The following is a 9724-nucleotide window of genomic DNA, read 5'->3' as shown; positions in this document are numbered from 1 at the left end:
TGCTGATGAGAAGTCCAAATCCATTTTGGTTCCTAAACTTTGTATATGGCCATTTTTTTCATCTCTAGAGGCAATAAAATCTTCTCTTCCTCCCTAAAATGATGCTGGCTACTTATTGGCTCTTAAATATCACAGTTCATTCTATTCTTGAATTATGACATTGATTGCTTTGCCCCTTCTTTTCTCTTTTTTCTTTCTGGAAACACTGGTATTCAGATATAAGATCCCCTGAACTAGTACTGTTAACTTCCTAACCTTTTGTCTACTGTTTTATATCCCTTTATCTTTTTGCTATATTTCCTGGGAAACTTCCCTAATGTTCTATTTCAGCTATTATGTATAATTACTTTTTTCTGCTTAAGCAGATAATTTTTCATTATATCCTTATCATTTTTTCCTTTCTATGGAAGTATTGTATGTACGTTGTTTAAAAATTATACAGCACTCATTTCAACAGCACATTTGATAAAATTGGAATGAGACAGGCCGGGTGCGGTGGCTCACTCCGGTAATCCCAGCACTTTGGGAGGCCAAGGAGGGCAGATCACGAGGGCAGATCACAAGGTCAGGAGATCGAAACCATCCTGGCTAACATGGTGAAACCCTGTCTCTACTAAAAGTACAAAAGAAAAAAAAAATTAGCCAGGCGTGGTGGCGGGTGCCTGTAGTCTCAGGTACTTGGGAGGCTGAGGCAGGAGAATGGCATGAACCCGGGAGGCGGAGCTTGCAGTGAGCCAAGATCGTGCCACTGCACTCCAGCCTGGGGAACAGAGCGAGACTCCATCTCAAAAAAAAAAAAAAACCTGGAATGAGACAGAAAATTAGCATGGCCCCTGCGCAAGGATGACATGCAAATTTGCAAGCATTCCATATTGTTAAAAAATCATTACAGAATTCTTCACATGGAAAATTCCATGTAGTAGATTATGGAACAAAAGAGAGATCAGAAATAGATCTACACATACACATATATGACCTAAACCTGTGGATATGAACCACATTTTATATTTGCTTTTGACAAAGATGCTATGTAGCAAGAAATGTGGCCCCTACAAAGAAGCCTGGCCTTTTCCCCATCTCCTGGGAGGTAATCTCTAAACTCTTGGAATTTCCTGAGTGTTAAGGGTGTCTTTGTTATTTGATGGGCCCTTGGAACTACACCTGATATTTTATGCTATTACATGTTGGGGGTGGCCATGGCAGGAAGACCAACCATCTGATAAGATGGTTGGGGCTATGGGACACATGGTATCAGCTCAACCTCTAGGGAGGAGCGGGCGGGAGATTGAGTACAAACACGTGGGCTCAACCAATCATGCCTGTAAGAAAACCTCAATAAAATCTCTGGGCACCAGAGCTCAGGTACGTTTCCCTGGTTGGGAATACTCTGAACAGACTATCACACATCAATGCTGGTAGGAAAACACTTTCCTGAAGACAGTGGCAGTTTCATGTTTGCAGCCCTCCCAGCCTTCACCCTATGTGTCTCTTCCTTTGGTTCTAATTTATATCCCATTGCTATAATAAAGCTGCCATGGTACACATAGCACTTTCCTGAGTTCCGTGAGTCATTCTAGCAAAGTACCAAACCTGAGAGTGGTTTTAGGAAGCCGCAAACTCGCAGTTGGTGTCTGAAGTCAGGGCAATCTTATAGGGATTGTTCCGTCTGACTGTGTGGTTTGGGTAACTCCTTACAGATACCAAGGCAATTCACTGAGAAAATTGACTCTTTAGCACATGTCATAGTGCAATAATTGATATCCATATGTAAAGAAATGAGCCTCAACCCTTACCTAATACTGTCTGCAAAAACTAACTTGAAATGAAAAATAGACCTGAATGTAAGAACTAGAACTAGAACTTTTCTAGAATAAAATACAGAAGTACGTCTTTGTGACCTTGGGCTGAGCATATATTAATATATTAAATAGACCACAAAAAGGAAAATATGATGAGTAGGTCTTCATAAAAATTTTAAAAATTTGCTCTTCAAATAATACTGTTAAGAAAATGAAAAGGCAAGTCTGGAGTAAAGTATTGGCAAAATATATATCTGTCAAGGTATTTGTATCAAGAATATAAAAAGAGTTATTTGGTGGGTGTGGTATCTCATGGTTGTAATCCTAGCACTTTGGGAGGCTGAGGGAGGGGATCACTTGGGTAGTCATTCCAGCAAAGTACCAAACCTGAGGGTGGTTTTAGGAAACCCCCAAACGTGCACACTTACAAACTTGTAAAAAAATCCAATTAGAAAACGGGTAAAAGACATGAACAGACATTTCCTGAAGAGGTTATACAGATGGCAAATAAGCACATGAAAAGAGTTCAACATCATTAGCCATTAGGAAAATACAAAATAAAGCCACGGTGAAATATTATTTTGCATTTTGCAAGTAGCATAATAATATTTTTTATTTTAGGCCGGGCACGGTGGCTCATGCCTGTAATCCCAGCACTTTGGGAGGCTGAGGTGGGCAGATCACTTGAGGTCGGGAGTTCGAGACCAGCCTGGCCAACATGGTGAAACCCCGTCTCTACTAAAAATACATAAAAAAAAAGTTAAAAAGATATTTTTTATTTTTGCCTAGCAGAATGGCTAAAATGAAAAATAATGACAACACCAAATACTGACAAAGATGTAGAGAAACTGGGCCACACAAATTGCTGGTGGGAATGTGAAATGATACAACCACTCTGGGAAAAGGTTTAGCAGTTTTTAAAAATAAAACTGTGCGGGCCAGGCGTGATGGCTCACACCTGTAATCCCAGCACTTTGGGAGGCTGAGGTGGGTGGATCACGAGGTCAGGAGATCGAGACCATCCCGGCTAACACAATGAAACCCTGTCTCTACTAAAAGTACAGAAAATTAGCCAGGCGTGGTGGCATGCGCCTGTAGTCCCATCTACTCGGGAGGCTGAGGTAGGAGAATCACTTGAACCCAGGAGGCGGAGGTTGCAGTGAGCCGAGATTGCGCCACTGCACTCCAGCTTGGGTGACAGAGCGAGAATTCGTCTCAAAAAATAAATAAATAAATAAAACTGCATAAAACTACCATATAACCCACAGTTGCTCTCCTGGGCATTTATCTCAGAGAAAAGAAAACTTACATTCACACAAATGTTCATAGTGACTTTATTCATGATAGCCAAAAACCAGAGGTCTTTCTGCAAGTCATGGTATATGCACAGGACGGAACACTACTCAGCAATAAACAGGAGCAAGCTATCGATGTGTGTATATGTGTGTGTGTGTGTATATATATATATATATATATATATATATATATAATCTCTAGGGAATTAGGCTGAGTGAAAATAGCCAATCTTTACAAATTGTATATTGTGTATTGTATGCTTACATTTATCTACATTACACTCTTGAAATGATAAAATTATGGAGAAGAGATTAATAGTTGCCAGGAGCTGGGGAGGGGGAAAGAGGTGAGTGTGGCTATAAAAGGGCAACACAAGGAGTCCCTGTGATGATGCAACTGTTCTGTGTCTTGACTTCATCAATGTCAACATCCTGGTTGTGGTATCTTACTATACGTTACAAGATGTTACCACTGGGGGAAGCTGGATCAAGGGATCTCTCTTTTTTTCTTTTCCTCCATAAGTAAGGAAGCAATCTCTGTATTATTTCTTATAATGTGAATCTATAATTATTTCAAAATAAAAAGTTTAATTAAATAAATCTGTACACAAATGTTGATAGTGGTTTTATTCATACTCATTAAAAACTGGAATCAATCCAAATGCCCAAGAACTGGTAAATGAATATATAAATTATAGTAAAACCTTACAGTGAAATGCTACTCAGCAATAATAAAGAATGAACCACTGATATGTAAAACATGAATGAATCTCAGAAGCTCCATGCTATGTGAAAGGAGTCAGACTCAAGACTATCTACTGTATAATTCCATTTATGTGAAGTGCGAAAAAAGTAAAAAATCTTAGTTATAAAAAGCAGATCAGTGGTTGCCAGGAGGCAGAGGGTAGGGGTGTAGAATGACTGCAAAAGGTTTCAAGGTAATTTTTGGGGGGTAATGAAAATATTCTATCAATTTCATGATTGTGGTAGTGACTATATGATGGTATATTTGTTAAAACTCATTTATTATGCACTTAATATTGGCGAATTTTATTGCATTTAAATTGTACCTCAATGAAGTTGACCCCAAAATTGGGCTAATAAATTTAGACTATTTTGCGACTTGCTTTTTCATTTAACTATATGTTGTGGACTTCTGGCTTCCAGACAGAGAGCTTTACCTCCTTTTTAATAGTTCCATAGTCTTTCATTGTATGGATGCAGCACAATCCCACAATTAATTTAATTAATCTTTCCTTGATGAGCATTTCTGCTATTTCCAATTTTTTATTCTTTTTTTTTTTTTTTTTTTGAGACGGAGTCTCACTGTCACCCAACTTAGAGTGCAGTGGCGTGATCTTGGCTCACCGCAACCTCTGCCTCCCAGGTTCAAGTGATTCTTCTGTCTTAGCCTCCCAAGTGGCTGAGATTACAGGTGTGCGCCACCATGCCCACCTAATTTTTGTATTTTTAGTAGAGACGCGGTTTCACCATGTTGGCCAGGTTGGTTTCGAACTCCTGACCTCAGGTGATCCACCTGCCTCAGCCTCTCAAAATTTTTTATTCTTACAAGTAATGTGATGGTTAACCTTTTCATGTATCTTTGTATACCAGAGAAATTGTTTTTATTGAGTAGACTTCTAAAAGTGATATTTCTTGGTTTAAGGATATATGTAATTAAAATTTTTGGCCTGGTGTTGTGGCTCACGCCTGTAATCCCAGCACTCTGGGAGGCTGAGGTGGGCAGATCACCTGAGGTCAGATGTTCGAGACCAGCCTGGCCAAGATGGTGAAACCCCATCTCTACTAAAAAAATACAAAAATTAGCCAGGCATGGTGGCATGTGCCTGTAATCCCAGCTACACAGGAGGCTGAGACAGGAGAATCACTTGAACCCGGGAGGCAGAGGTTGCAGTGAGCCAAGATTGCACCACTGCACTCCAGCCTGGGTGACAAAGCAAGACTCTGTCTCCAATAAATAAATAAATAAATAAATAAATAACATTTTCGTGTGAAGTGCCAAATTGCCTGACAAAATAAGGTTGTGTCAACTTGCACAGTGATCAACAGTGAATGAGTCCTGTGGCTATTTCTAAGGCATTCTTTCTAACCTTATTTACTTGCTCCTTTTCCCACAGCCTTTTCATCCAGTTGACGTTTTTCTTTTCACAACTCTCTGTAGGATTTCTGTAGCTCCAAACCTTGACTGTTGATGCTTTGTTAGGGCCTGTAGAATGACCTCGTTATTTGAGGATCATTCGATCAAAAAGGAGCACATACGATGGTGGAGAGACAGACAAGAAAAGCAATTACTGTATAGCGTGAAAAATGACAAGAGACTTGTATATTATATACACTGATAATAATGATGAAAGAGAAGATGATGTTGTTGCTGATAATAGCTAAAAATTATTTAGCACTTACTATATGCCAGGAAGAAGTCAAAGAACTGTATAGACATTAATTCATTTCATTCCCACAACCACCCTCGGAGGTAGAAATTATTACAATTTTCCCCATTTGGCCGAGCGCAGTGGCTCATGCCTGTAATCCCAGCACTTTGGGAGGCCAAGGCAGGCAGATCACTTGAGGTCAGGAGTTTGAGATCAGCCTGGCCAACATGGTGGAATCCTATCTCTACTAAAAATACAAAAAAATTAGCAGCGTGTGGTGGTGTGCACTTGTAATTCCAGCTGCTCGGGAGGCTGAGGCAGGAGAACTGCTTGAGCCCGGGAGGCAGAGTTTGCAGTGAGCCAAAATTGTACCACTGTGCTCCAGCCTGGGTGACAGAGCAAGACTCTGTCTCATAAAACAAAGAAACAAACAAAAATTGCACTATTATACACACCCCTTGGCTGGGCATTGAAAAATGAGTAGGAGTTAATTAGGTGAAGAAAGGGCATGGATTAGGCCACGTAGTGGCTCACGCCTTTAATCTCAGCACTTTGGGAGACCGAGGTGGGTGGATCACTTGAGGCCAGGAGTTGAAGACCAGCCTGGCCAACATGGTGAAACCCCATATCTACTAAAAATACAAAAGTTAGCCAGACCTGATTGCAGCTATTTGTAATCCCAGCTACTCAGGTGGCTGAGGCACGAAGATCACTTGAACCCGGGAGGCAGAGGTTGCAGTGAGCTGTGATGGCACCACTGCACTCCATCCTGGGCAATAGAGTGAGACTCTCGAAAGAAAGAAAAGGGTGGGGGTGGGGGTGCGGAGAGAGAAGGAAGGAAGGCGGGGGGAGAGGGAAGGAATGGAAGGAAGGAAGGAAAGAAGGAAGGAAGGAAAGAACAAAAGAAAGAGAAAAAAGAAAGAAAGAAAGAAAGAAAGAAAGAGAAAGAAAGAAAGAAAGAAAAAGGAAGGAAGGAAGGAAGGAAGGAAGGAAGGAAGAAAGAAAGAAAGAAAGAAAGAAAAAGAAAGAAAGACAGAAAGAAAGAAAAGGAAGAAAGGAAGGAAGGAAGGGAAGGGGAGGGGAGGGGAGGGGAAGGGAGGGAAGGGAAGGAGGAAGGAAGGAAGGGCATGGATTAAATGGAATCCTAGGAAGAATGAAAAAATGAAAAATGTTTAGTGTGTCCAGGCTAGGCATAATGGCTCACACCTGTAATCCCAGAACTTTGAGAGGCTGAGGTGGGTGGATCACTTGAGGTCAGAGTTTGAGACCAGCCTGGCCAACATGGTGAAACCCCATCTCTACTAAAAACACAAAAATTAGTCAGGCGGGGTGGTGCGCACCTGTAGTCCCAGCTACTTGGGAGGCTGAGGCAGGAGAATTGCTTGAACCCAGGAGGCAGGGGTTGCAATGAGCCGAAATGGCGTCAGTGCACCACAGCCTGGGCGACAGAGCAAGACCTTGCCTCCAAAAAAAAAAAAAAAAAAAAGGAAGAAAAGTGTGTACAAAGGCACAGAAGTATAATAAAGCAAAGTAGTGCATTCAGATGTCCTGTGAGTAATTTCAGATGGCTGACATCCAGAGGGAACTAGGGGACAGGAAAAGAAGAAACTGGAGCAAGCTTATGAGTAAGTGGACGTGAATGTTTCTCATTTCCTCTTGCTAAATGCTTTCTCGCACACTACGCATTTTGCTGGCGCAATCTTACTCATTTGTACTTTCTAATGAAGTCCAGGGGAAGACTTCTCATTAGGAGATAATTCCCAGGGCGGAGCTTGCAGTGAGCCGAGATCGCGCCACTGCACTCTGGCCTGGGTGAGAGAGCGAGACTCCGTCTCAAAAAAAAAAAAAAAAAGGAAATAATTCCCAGATTGAGAGGCAAAGGTTGAGAAGAGTCAGCCGGACAGAAGAGGAGATGAGTGTTCAGGCAGAGGAAGCTGTGTGAGGTGTCATGGCTGGAATTTCTTTCTTTCTTTCTTTCTTTTTCTTTTTTGAGGCAGGGTCGCTGCCCTGTCGCCCAGGCTAGAGTGCAGTAGGGCGATCTGGGCTCACTGCAACCCCCAACTCCTGGGTTCAAGCGATTCTCCTGCCTCAGCCTCCCGAGAAGCTGGGATTATAGGCGTGCACCACTACACCTGGCTAATTTTTGTATTTTAGTGGAGATGGGGTTTCACCATGTTGGTCAGGCTGGTCTGGAACTACTGACCGCAGGTGATCCGCCTGCTTTGGCCTCCCAAAGTGCTGGGATTACAGGTGTGATGAGCCACTGCGCCTGGCCCATGGAATTTCTAAGGAACTGGCTGGTATTGAGGATGGCTGGGTATAAAAAGTAAAGGGGGAGGAGACACAAATGAGGCCAAATAGGGTGGCAAAGACCAATCCATGTAGGCCACATTAAGCAGTTCAAACATTATGGTGGTTATAAAACCAATCAATGAAAAAGAAATGACCAAATATCCGCTCTAGGCAGGCCGTGCTCTGGAGGCAAAGAAGATACAATGATGTGCAATATGATCCTAGCCTTCCAGAAGCACACAGACTAGCTGGGAAGGTAAAACGTTAACAAACATAAGGAAGGTGATCAATGGTTACTAGCCACATATAACAAGAGATAAATGTGAAATGCTGGAGTTTACAAGAGAGAAAGACAACTGGTTGGGTAGGAGGCAGGGACAGTGGTAGGGAGAAGGGACGGGAGTGGGGCCTTAAAGAATGGGTACACTAGGCCAGGCACAGTGGTTCATGCCTGTAATCCCAGCACTTTGGAAGGCAGATGCAGGTGGATCACCTCAGGTCAGGAGTTTGAGACTGGCCTGACCAACATGGAGAAACTCCATCTCTACTAAAAAAACAAATGTTAGCCAGGCGTGGTGGTGCATGCCTGTAATCCCAGCTACTCGGGAGGCTGAGGCAGGAGAATCGTTTGAACCTGGGAGGTGGAGGTTGTGGTGAGCCAATATCACGCCATTGCACTCCAGTCTGGGCAAGAAGAGCAAAATTCCATCTCAAAAAAAAAAAAAAAAAAAAAAAGAAAGAAAAGGAAAAGAAAGAGTTCTTGTTGAACACTTAGTGTTTCTCATTATTTTGCACCTCTTCTACTGAATGTAGTTGTTCTCCTTTGTTAGGTCAGGAACCCATGAGAGCATCTGATTGAAAAATCACAGACCATCACCCTATCCAAAAATGCATATATGGGCCAGGCGTGGTGGCTTACACCTGTAATCCCAACACTTTGAGAGGCCAAGGCGGGCAGATCACTTGAGGTCAGGAGTTCGAGACCAGCCTGCCAACATGGTGAAACCCCATCTCTGCCAAAATATAAAAAATTAGCCGGGTGTGGTGGCTCACACCTGTAATCCCAGCTAGTCAGGAGGCTGACATAGGAGAATCACTTGAACCTGGGAGGTGGAGGTTGCAGTGAGCTGAGATCGTGCCACTGCACTCCAGCCTGGGTGACAGAGCAAGACTCTGTCTCAAAAAAAAAAAAAAAAAAAAATGTATATAGGTACACATGTGTATGTACCATTTTGCAATATCAGGGTGCTGAAACTTCATAGGTGGCTGAAACTTGCAGTCTTCAGGTTGAGAATTCCTGTCCCTCTGTGTCCAGCAGACAAATGCTACCTGAAGGCCAGGGAGAATTGAGACAAAATTCTAACACTTCTACATTATTGAGAGAAAGGATGAGAAGGTATGAAACAAATTTTAATGACGAATTTTTGTGGATTTTTGAAAGGCATAAATGGGATGATTAATAATAACAAAAAAGCTCTGTTTATAGACATCATAAAACACACTAGAAATCTACGGGATTCAGTCTCCACTTGTATATCATCTGACACAGAGCTGAAGGTGGAGGAGAAAGGTTAACCCTCCTCATTCCCTTCCCCACCCCACATACAGTTGGCCTTTTCTGGTCAGGTTTCTGAGGCAGTAAGCATTTTTTTGAGGGCCTACAATGTGCCAGACACTGTTCTGGGCACCTGGGCAGAAAGAAAGATCTTGAAGACTCTTGCCCTGTAGGGAAGTTTACAGCTTGGGGAGCGGGTGGAGGAAGAACAGAAAAAAAATCACACTAATATTTAATTACTTAAAAAAATTGTTTTTTCAAGGCTGGGTGCAGTGGCTCATGCCTGTAATCCCAGCACTTTGGGAGCCCAAGGCTGGCAGATCACCTGAGGTCAGAAGTTTGAGACCAGCCTGGCCAACATGGTGAAACCCCGTCTCTACTAAAAACACA

The 9724-nt window shown here is 42.4% G+C and overlaps 1 pseudogene; it reads left to right on the top strand.

The window, feature by feature from the left end:
- Window positions 1-779: 779 nt before the first annotated feature.
- LOC134733365 (uncharacterized) lies at window positions 780-877 on the top strand (annotated as a pseudogene).
- The last annotated feature ends 8847 nt before the right edge of the window (window positions 878-9724 follow it).

The sequence above is a fragment of the Symphalangus syndactylus genome, chromosome 17, assembly GCF_028878055.3.
Source record: "Symphalangus syndactylus isolate Jambi chromosome 17, NHGRI_mSymSyn1-v2.1_pri, whole genome shotgun sequence".
NCBI classification, from domain to species: domain Eukaryota; kingdom Metazoa; phylum Chordata; class Mammalia; order Primates; family Hylobatidae; genus Symphalangus; species Symphalangus syndactylus.
The sequence above is the reverse complement of the archived record's forward strand: the minus strand, read 5'-3'. Positions and strand labels throughout refer to the sequence as shown.